The 21781-nt window shown below is 36.8% G+C and overlaps 1 pseudogene; it reads left to right on the forward strand.

Moving 5' to 3' along the window:
• Positions 1–12317: 12317 nt before the first annotated feature.
• LOC146618489 (uncharacterized) overlaps positions 12318–21781 on the forward strand; it is a 43436-nt pseudogene continuing 33972 nt past the window's right edge.

Genomic DNA, 21781 nt, shown 5'->3' on the forward strand with positions numbered 1-21781 from the left:
GAAAGACGACCACCACTGAACAAGACACACAAGCTGAAACGTCAAGACTGGGCCAAGAAATATCTCAAGACTGGTTTTTCTAAGGTTTTATGGACTAATGAAATGAGAGTGAGTCTTGATGGGCCAGATGGATGGGCCCGTGGCTGGATTGGTAAAGGGCAGAGAGCTCCAGTCCGACTCAGACGCCAGCAAGGTGGAGGTGGAGTACTGGTTTGGGCTGGTATCATCAAAGATGAGCTTGTGGGGCCTTTTCGGGTTGAGGATGGAGTCAAGCTCAACTCCCAGTCCTACTGCCAGTTTCTGGAAGACACCTTCTTCAAGCAGTGGTACAGGAAGAAGTCTGCATCCTTCAAGAAAAACATGATTTCCATGCAGGACAATGCTCCATCACACGCGTCCAAGTACTCCACAGCGTGGCTGGCAAGAAAGGGTATAAAAGAAGAAAAACTAATGACATGGCCTCCTTGTTCACCTGATCTGAACCCCATTGAGAACCTGTGGTCCATCATCAAATGTGAGATTTACAAGGAGGGAAAACAGTACACCTCTCTGAACAGTGTCTGGGAGGCTGTGGTTGCTGCTGCACGCAATGTTGATGGTGAACAGATCAAACACTGACAGAATCCATGGATGGCAGGCTTTTGAGTGTCCTTGCAAAGAAAGGTGGCTATATTGGTCGCTGATTTGTTTTTGTTTTTGTTTTTGAATGTCAGAAATGTATATTTGTGAATGTGGAGATGTTCTATTGGTTTCACTGGTAAAAATAAATAATTGAAATGGGTATATATTTGTTTTTTGTTAAGTTGCCTAATAATTATGCACAGTAATAGTCACCTGCACACACAGATATCCCCCTAAAATAGCTAAAACTAAAAACAAACTAAAAACTACTTCCAAAAACATTCAGCTTTGATATTAATGAGTTTTTTGGGTTCATTGAGAACATGGTTGTTGTTCAATAATAAAATTATTCCTCAAAAATACAACTTGCCTAATAATTCTGCACTCCCTGTACAGTCTGCCTCTGCCAGACTCTGACAAGTATGCAGTCCAGAGTATGTTACTAAAACTGTTTTTAATATTGACATCAAAAACTGACATCATGCTGAATTTATAACAGCGTCTAACTCAAAAATATGCAGAAGACATTTCTACTTAATTGAATGACCTGATAAGTCGGAACATGCTTGTTTAGTTTATTTAGGTCCACACAGTCACAGAAACAGTTTTCAGCTCAGAGCTGCGTTCACTAAACTCCGACATCAGGACATCAGACCCCCTTTTTTTTTTTTTTTTTTTTTTTATCTTCGGATAACAATCACAGCAGGTTCTCTCCTCCTTGATACAAATTGAATGATTGAACAGAAGCAACAAAAACTGAATATCAAGTAGGAAAACCTTAAATATATGTAATTCACATACTAGTATAGACTGTGTTTTTGGTAATCTTCTAATGTCCCATTTTCAGAAGGCACCATGAGGTTGTGTTTGTTTGCTTAGTCCTGCCCCACATTTCCAAAGACGACATATTATGCATCATATAATATAATATTATATTATAAGATAAAGACCCCACAGTAATTCTGTGAAAATCATCTATAGTTAACTGTCCAAGTCAACGTTATTTTGAAGAAAGCGCCAACTTTTGGTGATACTGCAATTGAGTTAAAGGGGCGTGTTTATACTGGAAAGTAGATACCCTCCAAAGGAAGGAAGGGGGGGACTCCCAGCCGGCTGACCAATTTAGAGTGGCTGTATCTGCAGAATACTGCAAAGAATTCAACCATCTAATCCAAATGACTCAGTAGAATTAAGTGGCATAGGTGCTTCTGTCAAACAAGTGGAAGCAAGAAAAATTAATCAAAAGAAATGTATAAAATGAAAAACCATTGACAACTAGGTTCTGTTATTTAAACTCATATCAAGCAAAACTGCTCAATCTCATTTTGCACCGTGTCCTTGGTTATTTACTAATTATCTTCTTTCTCTTGTAGGTGCAGAGGATGATGGATCTGATCCGATCTATGACTGCCTGCCAGCCCAGCATTAGTGTGGCTGCCCAAAGGTCAGGTTTGAGATGAGAAGAGGAAGGGTTAGTCATATTAACAAATGGAGTCTGAATAGATCAATGTTTATTTCTCAGTGGACACCAGTAAGAGACCCATATTATATATATATATATATATATATTCAGATTAGCTCAAGACCAGCGCCTAGAATGTCAATGGACTAGTCTGGGTTTGGCGATGGCCAAAAGAACAGTACTTGTCTGTATGAATTCTGCCAAGTGTAAACTTTGGTAGAGGGGGGATCGTGATGTGGGGTTGCTCTTCAGGAGTTGGGCTCGGCCCAAGGAAATCTTAATGCTTCACCATACCAACTCACTTTGGACAATTTCATTCTCCTAACTTTCTGGGAACAGTTTTGAGATGGCTCCTCGCTCTTCCAATATGACTGCACACCAGTACAAAAGACAATACGAACTTGACTAGTCTGCGCAAAACCCTGACCTCAACCAGACACAACACACTTATGAAACCTTGGACAGTTGCAGCTGTTATAGTTGCAAAGGTTGAGCCGACATCATATTAAAAATTGGATGGATTAAGAATGGGATGTCCTCGAGTTCATATGTGCATGAAGACAGATTAGCAAATATTTTTGGCAATACAGTGTATCAACGGTATGTAAAGGTTAATAATGCTGCAACAGTAGCAGGATATTCTTCAAGTGTTAAAGTTAAATCTTTGTTAGAGTTAGTGAATCTGTGAAGCAGGTTAATCATTCAGTGAGGACCAAAAACCCCAGATAATTTTCCACGTTCTGAGAACAATTTCAGAAGCAATGACAAACCCTAGAGCACTGACAGGACATTAGCTGCCACAATTCCTCAGAAGATTAGGACAAGATTTTGTTGGCACTGTGAGGCAGAGTTAATAAAGTAGAACACTGAAACAGCTTCTATTATTTTCTTCCGCACATAAGATCTTTTAGCAAATTGTGAAGCTGAGCATGTTTTTTAAGCGCTCAAGAGACACTTTTTATTTTAAAAATTGGTATGAAAGAGTGAAAATCCAACTGTAACAGTGCTCATTGAAAGAAATGTCAAACTTGTCAGAATGACATTAGATCCACAAAGACTTAACAGATAAAGAGAGGGAGACAAAAGCATAGCTGTAAAAACCCACTAGTGTTCGACATGAATAATAATAGCCTATCTGGAACTTGTGACTGAGAGGACTATTTGTTCTCTCTCCTGTCCTTAATCACTTCGTTTTATGGTCAAATGTACACAGAGGATCAGAAAGACATATGTGTCATATACAGTATGTTTCATTTGTGTCATTTGTCAGATTACAAGCAAAGGCCAGGTAAAACCAAACTACCATTTCACAGTTTAATAGTTCAGGTATGGTGATGTAAGTGGAGCATAGCTTAAAGGTTAAAAAATATTAGTGCGGTAATTGTTACCAGAAGTGCTATAACCTTTACCCTCAAAAAAATGTATTCAAAGTTGGTATCACACAAAGGCAAAATGGCATTTACTGAGGGTAGCAACATTAACTACATGATGACGACTACACTAGAGTCTTTGACTATCAGTCAGACAATTTATTCTAACCTAGAATCAAACCGTGCAGAGAGGACAGCACGAGACAATTTATCATAAACTGCAGAATATTAGCAAGATAATGGGAGTAGTCAATACCACACATCACACATGGCTGCAATGTTGCTACCTGATCGTTCCAGTAAAACTTACCAGATCACTAGAGACCTCTCATAACTTTGTGTATATTATAACCGAATAGTCTTAATAGTTAATACACACACACACACACACACACACACACACACACACACACACACACACACACACAGTCAGTTAGTAGAAAATCTTTCTCATATTAAAAATTATAAAGTCAAAAAAATAATTGAAAGTAAGTAATGTAACTATCAGAAAATTGAATTCAAAACTAAACTGCAAACTTGTAGTAGAGGAGTATTTCATATATATATATATATATATATATATATATATATATATATATATATATATATAAAGACTTCAAGAGCTGCAGAACCCTTTCATACAAACCTCAAACATGCAGTCAACCTTTTGCCTTTGCTGTGCCCAAGGGTCTGTCAGTACATGAAGAAGATCTAATGATCAGGCAGATTACTGAAATCTAAATCTGACTTTAAGCAAACTAAATCTCCATCATCATCAGGAAGAAAAAAAAATGCTCACACTTCAACCAGCTTGATAGTGCCCTGTCCAAAATGGTCACAGCTGTCTTTACGTGATAAAACTTTTTTCTTTTTTTGCAAAGAAAGTGAATCGTTTAATCTGCTCTCCTGTCACTGTATCAGAAAAAAAAACATCTCTCAGACTCTTTCAATGGAAGAGTGACATGAGAGGACTAACTCTCAGAGTAATATAAAGGACAACACAGTTATGTTAATATGGTATCTCCAACATTTTGTTGCTTGTAAAGTTTAACTGATACTTTTTAAAAACAGTTTTAATCAGCTTGGTTTCACCGCTTTTTCATTAATCAACAGTAGAGAAAAAATAGCAAAATACAAATAGTACAGTAGGGTGGGACAGAAAGAAGGGGTCAGCTGGATGGTAATCTAATTTCTAAGACTAACAAACTTTCTTTTCTTTATAAGTTTCATTACAATTGATCTAGGTTGCCTTTCATCAGACGTTTTCATTTAAGAAATAAACCAAAAAATGAGTTTTAAGTAAACAAGTTCACATCTAATATGTAGATAAGAGCTATGGGGGAAGCTCTTGTGAGAGCTTTGATATGTAGACAAGCCGTAAGAAGAAAGACAAGGAACCAAAATCAAACACCAAGCAGTGTAACTCGACTTAAAGAGCTGATAGTAACACTGCTTCATAAATAAGCGGAGATATCATCACACACCATGCAGCCACCTTAGGCTTTGTATCTTTTTCCCCCTTTCTGGCTTCAGAAATATATCTAAGTTTGAGGTCAAACCCAAAGATACATCAAAATGAAAGTATTAGCTGATGATGCTGACTTATACAATAAACAGTAGGAGCCCATTATTAATAATTTTTCATCCATCCATACATACATTCATTGATCTCCTGCCTCCTCACCCCATTATTAATTCAAACTTTTTTTCGGGGTGGGGACCCAACACAAACAAGGTCAAGGAAATATTTGCCGAGGGAGGGCCACCATCTGCTACGAGCGGTTAGGGTGAGGGGAGGAAGACAGGACAAAGACAGAGATTAAAAGTCTAAGGTTTATTAGTTCCCCTTAAAGTTTCCTTTCTGCCGTCTTACACTCACCTCTATATTTTTGTCCTTTCCCTGTTAAGTTTGTCATGTCTCTATGTTTGTTATCTTTGGTCTCCCCAGCCTGTCATGTCTTTTCTCTGTGTGTCTCTCTTACTTCCTTTATCCCTCACCCCCTATTTCTCTCGGCTCTATCATGTCTGTCTATCATATGTTTGGTCAAGTTTATGTGTCTTAAGTTGGGTCTCTGTCTCTGTGGTTCCTGTCTTATTTTGATAGTCCTTATGTACTTTTCAGTATATTCAGTTTTGTTTCCACTGTCTCCTTATGTCAAATTTGTTTCTGTTGCCTCCACTCTCCTAATCACCCCCTGTGTGTATATTGTCTCTGTCTCACCTGGTCTTTTGTCTAAAATCTCTGTTTACCTGACACAGTGATGTTAAAGTGGTTTTCCACAGTTTTTTCCATATGTTGTTAATATGTGAAACTATTTTTATTCATTATTTGTTTATTTATTCTCCCTGAAAACTGACATTTAGACCTTTAAATCCTAATGAAAAGTGAGTCCTCAATCTGAAGTCATTTATCTGGAAAAATGTTTTCATCTTTCATCAAATCAGCCTTTAATTTTTTATAAGAGATTTGTAGCACTGAAAGGTGAAAAAAGATTAAACCTTTTTTTATGAAAATCAACAGAAAAATGCCTAATTACTCTTTGACAGTATTTTTTTAAGTTACATAAACTTTTTGGTTAAAATAACTTTAATCGCATTCCACAGTTGAAGGTAACTGTCAGAATTCTGTGGCTCTGCTGACAGCGTCATAGGCTGTCACTACAGAGAATGTGTTTGATTTATCCCTCTGCCATTTCCGATGACAATTACTTCACTAAAGCCTGCATTATCCATCATATCTTCCAAACAGACAGCTGGCTCTCTAAAAGCCTTATCGGGATATCATATCAGATATCACAGTGTCCAGTTGTAATCATTTCACATAATATAAACTATTTTTCACTCTGCAAAGTGATGGTAGCAGTTCCATGACTGGCGATAAGAAGCTCATCTGAAAATGCACACAACATAGAATCAATATCAAGCACTAACATTATTACGATATTAACCGACGGTGCAAAAGTGATTTAAAATCAATGTCAGATTTCAACGTTAAGTCAATGAAAATAATTTTGATATTGATTTAATATTATTTCAATGAATGCCAAAAGGGTCAAGACTCATAATGTGGAATTTCCTGACGTATGGAGAACTTCTATTAGGAACAAAGTGATAATCAAAGTGACAGGTCAAGTTGATTGTTTTATAGCATTTTCAGAAAGAAGGCATGGACATTTTTCACTAGTTTATTAATGGCGAAAAAGTCGAAACATATCATAGATACATAGATACACATAGATAGTCATATCAAATGAACTTGAAAATATTCAGAATACAAGCTTGTACTGGCTTCACTTAAACTTTAGAAAAGAAGTATGCTAGTTAGCGAAGCTACCTTGCTAGCTAGAAATAACTAATATTAACTAATATTAATAATACCAAAGTGTTATAAAATAAAAAATATATATTAGCAACAAAAAGAAAAAGACATTAGAAGTAATACACAGGAAACCTTTCAACAAATTTACAGTGTGTGGTGGACAGGAGCATCCGGAATTTTTAGGCTATAACGTACAACCCTCTTCTTTTGAGCTGTTTTTAAACCGAGTCATTGCAATAATGACATATTATAATTATATTTAAAATGTAATAATGTACTAAAAGTTTGAATATGAGAACTTTTTTTTTTCTTGCCGCTAACTTTCTTATATTTGTGATGACATTTTTAATGTTTAATCTTCCTTTCAGGTGACATAAAACAATGAGATACTTTCCAGCTGTCTCACAGTTTCACCTGTGGTCAATTGTGAAACCAGTTCAAGTGCTTCAGCCTCCAAAGTTTCAGCTTTACATACTACAGCCACATAGTACTCTTTCAGGTTTGGGTTTTTGAGTCACATTCTACTGAATTTGGTTTCCTGAAATGACTGCACAACATTTTCATCCATAAAATTGTGATTTTTATGAAAAGCGTACCTGTATTTTTTTTTTTTTTTTTTGCACCACTAGCAGCTACACAAAGCAGAATATTTCTACATAGATGCTTCACAGTAGGGAAGAGGGTTTTTTTTCCTTTTTTTCCATCAGTTACAGCTGCACCACTTATCCAGGTGCTCTTACATGTAGATCCTGTTTATGTGTCAATGATACACAGTAAAGTGCTGTATTACAACTCCAGCTTAGCCTCCCAGTAGATCCTTTCCACGTAGCTTCGACTTTATGCCCAACAGAATTTTCTTTTCATTCTCTCCTTTTTTCTAACACTTCACACATTGAAAATGCTTTGATAGCTTTTCAAAGCCTGTAAGGTAAATTCATTTTTAGATCCTCAGCCAGGTGCTTACAGCTTGTTGAATATGAAAAAGTAAGGTTTGAGTCATTTGGGAGTTTATGAATAAAAACAGCACCTTTATATAAAAAATACAACTGAACAGTGGAATAGGATAGTATTCTGCTCATTTAATATATCCTTAAAAAAGAGATTGCCCTTTTTACCAAAAGTCTGGAATCAATAACTCCTTTGTCTGATCACCACCACTAAAAATACGCTATTTTCTGGCGTGTTTTTAAAGCGGAAATAAGAATGAAATCCACAAAAAAAGCTTAATTCACCACTTTGTAGAAACCACTTTGTAGAAACCACTTTGGTACCAGGGGTGGTACAGTGTAGTAGAGCAGTTATTAGTACTGCACTTTGAGTGCTCAACTGAATAGAGAGGTTCCATATATACTAGAGATGGACCGATCCGATATTACGTATCGGTCCAATACTGACATAAATTACTGGATCGGATATCGGAGAGAAATAAGAAATGTAATCCGATCCATTAAATATCAAAAAAGTACCTCACAAAACTTGCGACATGGCGTAACTCTGCTCATAACTGTAGCATGTTGGAGCAGTATGCATCATGTGACAGAGCGGGTGTGGTGTGCGAGACCTGTGCGGTCTGGTTGAGTATTTGGAGCCTCTCTACCAAACCGGCATTTCAACTCCGAGAAAGTTATCCCAGAGAAGTAAAGCAAGCGTGTAAGTTCATCTCTGAATGTTTGTAAAGCATTCCAGCGTTAAGCTTAACAACCGATATATGGAGTGACTGCCTCTCTCTCTCCCTCCCTCTCCTGCTGCTACTTCAAACGTGAAACTGATCAATGATCAGCTGATCGGCTTTTCTGTCACGAGTCCGTCTCTCTTGTTTGTTTTTGGCCCACTTCGCGCCAGAAAGAGGAAACCAGCGGCTGAACAACAGCAGCACGTTTAAGCTTGATAAGCTGTTGTTAGAATTTATTTAATATTACTTTGTACACCAGGATCTTTTTCTACGTAGCTGACGGCTGGTAACTGTGCAGGGGCGGATCTAGCAAAGTTTAGCCAGGGGGGCTGATAGGGCATGAACAGGGAAAAGGGGGCACAAAGACATACTTTTCTTTCTTATTCTCATTTAAAATGTCTAGCTTTTAATAAATAATTATCTGAATCTTACACCCAAAGTTTTAATTTGATGTAAAATGTATAGTCCATTACTGTATATAGTAACTATTAAGTCTAATATACTCTAGTAAGTGTCAAGAAAAACATGTTATTTTACGGTCACTTTGTTATCATTTACATGCACTGTCATTATTTCATCATTACTTCATTAGTCTGTATCAGTTTATCATCGCTTTAATCAGTCTATTGTTGTTCTGTATCATTCTTTCTATCTGCTTAAGCTGTTGCAAATGGTATACACATCATTGTATTCACACCTCTCGAAGCTGTGGGTCCAGTAGGGCCTTCTACATTCACTTGCACACATATTCAGGTCTGCGCCAACATGCACATAGAGAGTCATGGAAAACACGCACGTTCACACACACATTTATTAAGAACAGGGAGGTCGTTTTAGGACAGCCTCTCTGTTGGACACACAGTCTCACAAAACTGCACAACATATCACACACTTGTTTGTCTCTAAAGTAGCATCTGATGTCTATATAAGGAGAACTTTTTGAGTGTGGGGAACTGTTATCATTTCCAGTAAGATCTAACTGTGTGACGTCATCAGGGTAATATAAGGATGGGGAGCGGTCTGCTCGAGGAAGATTGTTGTTGCAAGTTTCTTCCCACACTGTATTGTGTGTTTTAATAAAATAATGTGTTGACCCACTATGGACTTCCAGTCGTATGTCTCTTCCTCAAAATTCGAACCGCGACATAAGCTAGTACTTTTTCCTTTGGGAAGGTACCATCTGTGCAGTCTGCAATTCTGCTGAAGAAAGATGTTGAATCTATTTAATTATTCTTGAAAAATAATTGATTTCTGCGCATTTTTTTTCACACTGCATTAAATTAAAGTTGATTATGTTGATTAAGCATCATGAGGTGGTGGGTGGTTCCCTTTTTTTTGCTGGGAGTTTGCCGCCCTATTAGTTAGGTTGCTTGAGGATGGAGTAGGTTTAAGTTTATTAGATTGACCAGTATTGCTGAACTATGAAATATTTTGGGTGCAGTGTATTTTTTTTAATTTTTTTTTTAGCTTTAGTGTTTTATTTTTTTAAAACTTGAGTTTGAACTTATACAAAATGCAGCAAGATATACAAAAAAACAGTTTTATTGATTAAAAAACACTATATCGGATTCATATCGATATCGGACGATATCCAAATTTATGATATCGGTATCGGACATAAAAAAGTGGTATCGTGCCATCTCTAATATATACCAGTCCCTTTACCATTTACTGTTGCATCACAGCAAGAAGGTTCTGGCATGATGAGCAATGTCTGCAGTTGTGTCTAAAGTGATCAAGTTCCAGCAGATCAGGAAATGGTTTTCCTCGTGTATTAGATTCTGTAACATGCCATCAGACAACCTCCACTCAGGTGGTGCTATGCTTTTTACTCAGAGTGGCTTTTCAGCTGCTCTAACACAACCACTGATGTGCTGTGATAGTAGGTGCTGCTGAGAAATCTGTCTCTGCAGAGCACTTCTGAAGCTCTATTATAGAGTAAGTTTCAGCCCATCTCACGGACAAATAACATCGCTTCTGAGTTGCTCAGTTTGGCCAGACAGCCATCTCTGCTTCATAGCTGGCCATGCTGTGTCTAAAGACCCAAGGCTTCAGAAATGATGAGAAACCCTTGACTTGTTCCAGGATTGATGTATGTCTATGGCTTTTGTCATAAAAGTGGGGCATTTAAATCACTCACAGGTGATTGTATGTGCTGTCTTAGTGACAGTAAGTAAGTGGAATCGCTAACAAAATTAACTCTTTTCTATAAATTTATCAAAATATGCTTAAGATGTAAAGTCAAGACCCATGAGGCTGCAGCTCAGCAGTCATCTTCTAAAACAGAGATGAGCCTGCAGTGAACTGGGGAGATGTCCTGCTGAAAGGAATAGGCTTTACTCTTCTACCGTCAATGGGATTATCACCTTAACTGTTTTGAAAAAGAATGTTATCATCGAAGTGGATTGTTCCCTGACATTATTTTTATCAGAAGAAATATTTCAACAGCAAACACGACAACAACGGCTGAGAAATAGACTGAAATATGAAACTAGTGAATTCAGATTTCACTGGCAATCAGAGCAACAGTCTTTCTAATAATGCAACCTTTTTGTGTTGTAAACCAGCTGAGAAGACACACAGGACTGATTTAGATTCAGGTTGTCTCATTAACTTGATGTATAACAGGATCCTTTCAAATTTATTGTCTTGCTGTTACAATAAATTTCGATATGACTGAATGCAATGTGCAATTTATAAAATTAATTGCATTTCCTGCATCTCCAAAGAGTGATCTATATATATTTTTTCTTTAGTGGGGTCGCCATCAAGTCTAAAGGTGGCATATTAGTGGGCGAGGGGCAGGAATAACATTCTGTATTTACAGACATAAAGTCTTTTAGAAAGGAAAGGGTGGTTGAACAATGGTGGATGCCAGATGGCTTTAATGACACTGGCTGCTACCCCCGCTCATCCCAGTCAGTTTTTGGCACATGCTCATCACTCTGACTCCACAAAAGGAGCTAAATGAAGAAGCACCCATCTGGAAGTTCTCATTCATGCAGCTTTAGATAATGGCTGCTACCTGCAGGAAACAGACGAAACCACCATCTTTGTCACTTACTGAATATCACATGTAGTATTATTTTTCATATGCATTTGAGTTACTCTCACTTCCCTTTTGCCATTAAGTACTTTTTTTTTTTAAATTCTTATTTTTTATTACAATAAAATAACTTTTTTTGTATATTTTGCGAAACAAGCGATGAATTGTTGCATCAGTTCAAGGTAAGAAGCTCAATCAGCTTTTCAACTTCACAAACTTTTAGGTTATACTTCTCGACTCTATCTACAAATCTATTTACTTGAGTTAAGAATGCTATCTTAAAATAAAAACCTTTCATGTACATTTGGCAGGAATAACACTCAAAATCCACTTTTCACAAGGCAAGGTGCAGTCGTAAAACTATCAAAACACTAAGTCTTCCATACAGGACAGTAGAAAAGATAAATGACAATTGTGTGTCTGTGTGTACATTTAATAGATTTGAGTTCAAGTCCAGGTGGAAAGATTAATGGAATTTATCTAGCCTGGTTCACAGCTGTGCTTGAATAATAACTTGAAATAGGGCATCACGAGTAATGTTTTATCTTCGACTCTTAAAATTATGATAAGGAATGCATAACAAAAGATTATAGGATGATGAAAGTCCTATTTGAAATTCACACTTTTCCCATTTCAAAGCATTGGCATTATAACAAAGTTGATGTGGCTGTTGAAAGTGGGTCATCACTCATATCTCTATCTCTCTGAATATTAGATAACTTAAAAGCAAAGTAATAAGCTCACAGTGAGCTTATTACATGTTAATGAGCACAGGAAAACTAGTTTGCACCAGTCTGTTTTGGATCATTAATGCAAAGTCTGGTAAGATGGCCGTGGTCGTCCTTAGTATAACCCGCACCAGCAGTGTGAGTTTAAATTAGTTTCAAGATTATTCAGCTATGCTAATAAAGCTGCGAATAGACACTGTGTGATTTTAGCCCACTTCTGGATGTTGGTCTTTTAAACAACAAAAAACTCACAGTAGGTGCTGTTTAAACTTTTGATTTTGGAAGCAATTCATCTTTCTTTCCCCTTAAAAGTATACATAATATTGAAGCAAAAGTACCATTTGGTTAGTGTTGTGCTTATATCCTGCATTTCATAATAATGCAGTTTATGTGTATGCATGACTGTAAAAACTTTTGGCAGGCAAACTTGTGCCAGTTTGTAGACTGACAGCTTATATAATGACATGTACAACAAGCAGAAATTATTCTATCAGAAATTTTTTGTCTGATAACTTTGCAGGGTTGACATTCAGTTCTGCTGTTCTGCTCGTTTTTTTGTTTTTTTTTTGGGGGGGGGGGGGGGGGGTTTACAATTTGGACCATTATCTCCAACAAAAGACACGAGCAGATACAAATATCAGAACAAAAAAAGGAGGAAAAAAGATAACAGCTCAGTGATCTTACTCAAAATTTCTGTGATATAAATGTAGTAGCAGCTAGGCCCTTCTAGTTAATTTTTGGACAATGAAACATTTTTTTGTTGTTATTTTTTCTTAGTTAGGATTTTAAATTAATTCTTTAAGAGTGATTGAAGGGGAGTGACTTTCAGCACAAATTTAAGGAATGTGAGAGAGACATTTTGCATTAACTATTTATTAATTATGGCTAATTTTATATATAATCCTCCATTTTCAGTCTGATTTGGCGAGTTGAAACTCTTTCCTTCATTATTCCATGAAAAAGTACAAGGTAAAAATCAAAGAACATAACAAATAAACTAACAAAAACGTGAGTAGTAGTAGATTAGATTTTTAAAAAAGCCTTTTGCAGCATTTATTCAAATCAAAACCAAGAACAACCAACTTGGTTAAAAGTAAACGATAATACTTGCAAAGGCAGTCAACTCATTGTCAAAACCTAGAACGTGGCTGCCAAAAGAACTGGGTAACTAATGCTTCACAGTGCAAATGGATAATGAACCAAACCATACTGCAAAAGTAACACAAGATACAGAAATGGCATATTTTTCAGTGACTAACAGAGCATGCCTGGTTAATGTAGACAAAACTGGAGGCAGAAAGACCACAAGTAGCACAGTGCAGGATACAGAAAGGGAGGAAATACATTTGCTGATGCCCCTCCTTATTTTAAAATTATGCTTTTGCTATTAGTGTTGAGACTTTGAAATGGGGAACTATGAATAAAAATGGCTGCAATTCATAAATAGTTAAATGTAAATCTTTGTAAAACCCCTTGAAATAAAGCTGAAAGCCTGTAATTCAACCGCATATTGATTGCTTAATACCACTCTGGTGGTATATAGAGGCAAACTTACAAAAAACAAAAATATTTAAATACAAGTTCTAACTATTTTGTTTATTTCATATCCAAAGCATTGTTATTAAATACCTGTCTCACGTATTTCCTCTAAATTATACATGATGATGTGAAATCTGCAGCAGTGAAAAATCTAAGCAATTCAAGACACATAACTGAAAACATGTAACAATTTTCACTCTGCCTTTTGGGAATAATAAAGTGAGTGTCCATCAGGCTTCAAACTGTGATACACACCAGGTCTTTTGGGTGACTATCAAAACTAGACTGAAATGATAGTGTGTATATATTTTCTATTCATGTAGAATCCTGTTTCTATGCTGGAGAACCAGCGCCTGTGGTAGTATTGTGGTTTATTCATACATGACAGCAAAAGGAAAGTAGAATGCAAAATCAACAGCCAGTCTATCCATCCATCCATCCATCCATCCATCCTGCTTCATCTCAGTTGATTTCATGGTTGTGAATTACACATAATGCTATTCAGTCCAACTGGGATAAGAATATACTGTGTGTTCACAATGAATATTTCCAGGAAGTGCAAAAGCTATTACTGTGAGAAGTCAATGTCCCTTCTCTATGTCCCTTCTTCATTAATAAAATACAAGCTTTCTCAAGAACCATTACACTCATAACCAACTATGACGTGTCAGATGATCAGTGACCTCACTGATCATCTGACACATGATAAGTAGCTGGAGCCAGCCTTAGTCTAGTTGATATTTTGAACTGTCTTAATTGGGTTTTTTTCTCCAAAAGACCAGTCACAGCAGGTAGCTGCTTATATGAGACAGAGTGTTTTTTCTCAATCACTTGAGTGCAATTGTCACATCAGAAACGTCATTATCACTACTCTTGATGCAGTTCTCAAAGCAAGAATTAGCTTTTCTCTGTCATTTTTTTACACACACACACACACACACACACACACACACACACACACACACACACACACACACACACACACACACACACACTTCTATTTGTTATTTTATGTTGATTCACTTCTCACTTGACTCTTACAGCTTTTCAAATCAGTTTTTAGCGTCGTCAGTCACAAATCTAGATTGCTCACTTGCCTGATTACTGTCCAGCATTGCGCCATTATGACGTGAGCATAGAACAGTTGCTACAAATTTGTCAGCTGCTCATTGTCTACATACCAAATTCCTCTGCTGGACTGAGATCTGGTGACTGTGAGGGTCACTGGAGAATAGCAATTTTTCAATCTTCTATTGACCAATTTTGGTGAGTCTATGTGAGTGTAGCTTCCTGTTGTTAGCTGAGAGGAGTGGCAACAGGTGTGGGTTCTGCTGCTGCAGTCCATCTGCATCAAGGTCTGAGGGGTTTTGAGATCAAAGATTCATGCCTTTTTATAATGAGTGGTTGATTGAGTTACTGTTAACTTTCTATCAGCTTGAAGTAGTCTGGGCATTTGTCTCTGACCTTTGACATCTACAAGTTTTTGTCACCCGGAGAAAAGTGGATATTTCCTCACTTTAGACAATTCTCTAAAAACTTTAAAGATGGTTTCGTGGGGAAATCCAAGTAGATCAGCAGTTTCTGAAATCAGTTAAGCCTGTCTGACACCAACAACCATGCCACTCTTTCATCATTATTCTTTCTGATGCTACTTATGAACTTCAGCAGGCTATCTGACTATCTCTACATGCCTTAATCCTTTGAGTTGCTGACATGTAATTGGCCAGTCAGATGTTTGCTTTAACAACCCATATGGAAAAGAAATAGTAAAAACATATATGATTTACTCATGAAAGTGGCCACTTTCATGAGTAAATCATATATAAATCATATAAGGCTTACATGATTTACTCATGAAAGTGGCCACTTTCTCATTACTTTCATATAGTTTTTTAGTAAGTATACAAAACATACAAGTTTCATTGTATAATTTTTCAAGGGATCTTATATATGTTTTCACTCTTGTATTCTTTTCATACAAGTTTCATACAAGACAGATAAAAACATTATAAGATTTATATATATCTTTTCCATATGGGAAGCAATAGGCATACCTAATACACCATATAAAAAAGTGCTTGCTCAATCTATGTACTTTACAGTAGCTGGCGCAATGCTCTAAGATTGTGCATATTTTCTTTGTCTCTTTCTGACACATACAGACTCACAAGTGTCGTTTCATTTTCCCCAATTTCAACAATTTTATAAGGTTACAAATTAATTTGTTGTGTTTCTTTTTTTCTTTTTTCTTTTTTTTGTCTCTGAACACTTTTTTCTTTCCAAAGTCTGTGAAGTTCTGATAAGTGTCTTAAAACATAATATAACAGGTTTTGTTCAATGATCACAAAGTTGAAGTGACTGACATGTTTTGTCAAAACTCGTTTGCACAGGTAGGTCTTTGTTATAAAAAATGCCTTAACTGTTTTAAAAACTGCATTAAGAGTGGTGACAATGTCAATCCTGATATGAGCGCACAGATCCTTTAAAATATAGTAATTACCTTTAAACCATTAAAGGACATTTTTTTTTACCTGGGTATGATTTGGTTTCTTTATAACAGTAAAAATGTAACACTTTCTTTGATTTTTGTGATTCTTATTGTAAAAACCAAATAACCAACATTGTTAAATGTGTCTTGTTCATAAAAACATTAATGAACTATAAACAGGATAAAATGTTTTTGTAACAACAAATTCAGTTATGATAAGCAGCAAATTCCAACACAATGGAGCTTTACAGCTAATAAAGCTGTGGACTCTAAAGGTTTGTGATATCCTTTTTTACATGGATTTCAGACACAAATGTGTGAGTCCAACTGGGTTTTAACATTCTGTGTTGGTGGTACTGCCCATCATCATTTGTCAGACACGTCTTGAATCTAAAATGGAACCAGAGTGTTGCTTTAGATGGTCTTTCTCACTCACTGTCATGAATGTAAAATGATCCAATTATATCAAACATACCAAATGTCATCAAAGGTCAGTATTTTATAATAATATAAATTATTATATTTAATATATTAAAAGTATAATGCATATTTGTCATTTCAATCTGAACTGTGATTAAATCTAATGATTAAATTAGTGATGTGTGAAGTTCTGATAACAGTTCTGTTATAAATTGCTTCCTGAACTCGGAACTGAACCTGACATTAATTTCATAATAACTTTCATAATATAGTGTGCAGAAGTATGTGTACGTATGTATGTATTTTTTTAAGAGGATGTCCAGGTTCATGTGTATTGAAAGCGACTTATTGAGTCACAATGTTTTAGAAGAAATGGTTAAAAGCCAAAACATCATAGTTTGAGATACTGTGAGGAGACGCGTGTGGGTGGGCAAACAAATCAGAAATTTAAAGGTATTCTCACAGAATATTACTCAAATCATGAAACTTCAAACTACCGAAGCCATCATAGAATTAACTGAGTCAATTTCAGTGCAGAGTGCAACAAAACAATATGTTCACAAGAGACAAAAGAAGAGCTTTAGGACCATTTCTAAATCTCACCATTTGGTTAATCCAGGATAGGTCTTCCAACAGTTCCATAATAGAGAAACAACAACGCAACTTTAAAACAACCTTACTTTCATCTCTACTATTGATACAGCTGAAAAAAATGTGTTAAGCTGTCATAAATAATTATTTTCAAGTGCATTTATTGTGGAAGTATTAAATCAAACATCACTGAAATTAAATATAGAAAAGGAAAACAGCAAAACAGAGGCAAGTTCAAGTCAACAAAGAAGGCTTATATAGAAGATATACACATTTTTAAAAGATAGGTATCAATATACATCAAATTATATTTGAGCAGTTCACTTTTGTAATTCGTTTCATCAATTGTAAGCCTGTCTCCAAAATGACATGAACTGTTTTTAGAATTACATTTGGGTGCAACAGAACTACTGGCTAGGCAAAATCCAATAATGTTACATATTTAGTTTAGAGTATTAAAAAAAGCACCAGAGTTGAGTCAGCAGGAACCGAGATGCATGGTAGTTCAAAGTTCAAATCACCTTGATTTTTTTCATTGTGATAAAGATTAATGATGATTAAATGGTTCCTATTATTGTACAATTAAAAAACTATAAGCTTTAGAAGCTGATATACAATTGAGAAATATTACAAAAATGTGTTTTCTATTAAAACCTAACTATATACACATTCGCATTTACATTTAGTATTTACATGTGGAGTTCTTTAAATGATTATATGTTCACCTTTTCAAAATTGTTCAAATAATTTCTTAAATCCAAAATCTGTGGTGTTCTCACATTTACCTCAGACTTGCTGACTAACTGGTAACTTTAGTCAGATGTGAGCCGGAACAAGGAAGCTGTGTTGTCGACTGTGGCGAGAGAAAAGGTGCTCCTTTAGAAAGGTTTCTCTCTCAATCCTGCTGTTTCTTTTGAATGATCCTCTACCACTGTGGTTTGTTAAGGCATGACAGCTCCTGGAGGCTGTTTATAACACCAGGTTTTGGCCACAATGCAAGTAAATTTTCATGGATTTTGTTCTGATCCTGTATTATTACTTTTATTACTGACCTCTGTAAAAACATGACCTGCTCCTGTTGTTTGCATTTGCATTTAGTGAGCTTAATAAAGCCCACATTGCGACATAGTTTGAAATGGTTTATTCTACAATAAAAAACAAAAAAAGAAAAACTGTTGCAGTACAGTCTGTCAATATCTTTTGATGTAGACAGACAGAAGTCTTTTAAGAGAACTGTTCAGGGGTTTGGTTTAGTGTATTGCTGAAAAGATCTGAATGTGACAAATCAAAGCAAAAGATGGAGATGATCCTTTGTGGTAGAGAAAGCCCGCAGCTTATTGTGTTATTCTACTATTATGCTGGCACAACACCCACACAAGCATAGTCCTTTATACTGCATAAAAATTGGCAATGACTGAGCTAACAAAACATCAACATTCTCTCTGCTGAGTCTAACCTGCTTTGCTATTTAAACCTGATCATTCTTCTGCAAAGTATAACCATCCAGAGTTTAATGTAGCCTAGTGGCACAATGTTTCGCATGATAGCAAAAATGCCCTGTTGTTATGGCAGCAAGGCTAGTAGTTCTATCAGAAGTACAGAGTAGAAATGGAGAAAGCTATACCTACTGCAAAAAGAATGAACCACAAGGTCATACGCCACAGTAAGGCAAGGCAAGGCAAGGCAAGTTTATTTGTATAGCACAATTCAACAACAAGGTGATTCAAAGTGCTTTACAGAGACATTAGAAACAAAAACAAATAAAATATATAAGGAGCATAAAAGCTGAATGCAGCTTCTCCGTGTCTGGTTCTGACTCTGGGAACTGATAAAAGACCGGATCCAGATGACCTGAGGGATCTGGAAGGTTCATACTGGGTCAGGAGGTCATTGATGTATTTTGGTCCTAAACCATTCAGAGCTTTATAGACCAGCATCAGAACTTTAAAGTCTATCCTCTGACGGACAGGCAGCCAGTGTAAAGACCTCAGAGCTGGACTGATGTGGTCCACTTTTTTGGTCTTAGTGAGGACTCGAGCAGCAGATTTCTGAATGAGCTGTAGTTGTCTGCAAGGCTGGACTGGGACAAAAAATCGGCCCGGGCATTTTGACTAGAGACCGGCCCACCAGGATAAAGATTGAAAATGTGACGTCATTCAGGGGTAAAACCGCAAAGGATTCTGGGAACTTGTGGCAAGAGGTACTAGCGCACGCAGGCTTTCAATTGAACTCAGTTACACAGCGATAAAAAGAAACCCAAAAAATGTCAAGAAGCTGTTGTATTATTAACTGCAATAGCCGGTCGCATGACAGCCACGGGAAGCCGACGGGTAAAGAGATCGTTTTTTTTTTTTTTTTATCGGATTACGTCGTTGAAGAGAAATTTTTTAAGCCATGTTTCCGAAGTAAGAGCCGACGGATGGTCTGGATATACCAAATATAACGTCTCAGAACACTCCAGCTCACATGTTAGTCTGCTCCAAGCATTCCCACAAAGGTCAGAGTTTTGTAGTAGTTAATACGTCATTTTTCTTAACATAATTGGTGATATAGGTTACAAGCAAGTCTGGTGCTGAACAGAAATTGTCGTGCTATGCTCCTTTATTTATTGTGCATAAATAGTGAATTGTCCTGACACAGTATTGCGTTTCGCTTCTGTTATTACCATGGTACATTGACAAAAACATATACTTTTATTCACAGGGTAAAACAGTTGTTTTGTATCACTAATTGTCCATTGCGATTACAGCATACAATATTATTGTCACTGCTACATTTCTGTAATGCTACCAGAAATTATTTCCACTACTAATTAATTACCGTTGAGCTCAAAGGTTATATTAATAAACGGTTAACGAATGTGTATTTATCACGACGATTTGTGAGACTGGTAAACTTACCTCTGTTCGTACGATGGTCTTTCGTTCTACACGGTGCGTTTCAAGGTCCTGTACCCATCCGTCGGTAAACTGTACCTGGGCTTGTTGTAGTGACCTGAAGTTACTAAAAACTTCATGAGTGTATGCACTCACTCCAAGAACCGTATAATTATACATCTGAGCGTGGTGAAAGTTGGGCAGCACGCTAACGTCTTTTGTCCACTCTGTGTGCTCGTAAGGGTCTGACCCTTTCACTCCTTTGATTTTTTCCTCGTATCTTTTCTTTGTCTTTTCATCGAGTCTGTCTTTGTACGGACCGGCATTGTTCTCCTTTTGTTTTGTACATTCCTTTTTTGTGCGGCAAAGAAAAAACAAGAAGGTATTGGAACCGGAGAATGAACGTTTTGCGGTGCTGCAAATGCTTGCATTTGATGCGGTACTTTGATTGTTTTGCCACTAGTTCCCGGCATGCACGTGAAAATCACGTGATTGCTAAACAAGGGGGCGGGTGCATCCGGCCTCCTCGGCTGTAATTGGTCCAGCCCAGAGTCGATCATGACCAACTGGCCAATCCAACACCTTTCATTATATATACCCTTCCTAAAAAAAAAAAAAAATCCATCGGCCCATAAAAACAAAAAATCACCAGCGGCCCACCGGGCAAATGCCCGGTATGCCCGGTGGCCAGTCCAGCTATGGTTGTCTGACTGATTTTTTAGGTAGACCTGTAAAGATGCTGTTACAGTAATTCCTCTCCAGTCGTTTGAGTAATATGTTGTGGTCAACTGTATCAAATGCTGCACTGAGATCCAGTAAAACTAGGACTGACATTTTTCCACTGTCTGTATTCAGACATATGTCATTAAACACTTTGGTCAGAGTGGTTTCAGTGCTGTGGTTCTGTCTAAAACCTGACTGGAAGGCATCGTAGCAGTTATTCTGTTTTAAGAAGTAACTGAGCTGTTGAGAAACTGCTTTTTCAATGATCTTACTTAAAAGTGGGAGATTTGAGATTGGCCTGTAGTTGTTCATTTGTGTCTTGTCAAGATTGTCCTTTTTCAGTATAGGTTTTATTACAGCAGTTTTTAGTGATTCTGGAAACACACCTGATAATAAAGAAAAGTTGACGATCTGTAACAGGTCTGACTCTAAAGTCTTTGAGACCTTTTTGAAAAAACTTGTTGGCAGGACATCTAAACAGCAGGAGGAGGAGTTCAGTTGACCTAAGATGTCCTCCAGGTCTTTGCTGTTAATAGGGTGAAACTGTTTCATGGTGTTTAAACAGTTTTTCGGTGGACACAGTACATATCCTGGATCTGCTGTTGATGTACCAATTGCTTGTCTAATTTTATGGATTTTTTCAGTGAAGAATTTGGCAAAGTCATTGCAGGCCATGGTCGAATGAAGTTCAGCTGCCACTGACACAGGAGGGTTTGTTAGCCTGTCAACTGTAGAAAATAAGACCCGAGCATTATGGCTGTTTTTAGTGATGATGTCAGAGAAGTAGGACCTCCCTGCATTCCTCAGTTGTAAATTATAATTGTGAAGTTTCTCTTTATAGATGTCATAATGAACCTGGAGGTTTGTTTTTCTCCATCTGCGCTCAGCTTTCCTACACTCTCTTTTTTCATTTTTCACCAGTGTGG

Source organism: Diplotaxodon limnothrissa, linkage group LG14, assembly GCF_057381915.1.
Source record: "Diplotaxodon limnothrissa isolate DT_005_m linkage group LG14, D_limnothrissa_male_GT1.1, whole genome shotgun sequence".
Taxonomy (NCBI): Eukaryota; Metazoa; Chordata; class Actinopteri; order Cichliformes; family Cichlidae; genus Diplotaxodon; species Diplotaxodon limnothrissa.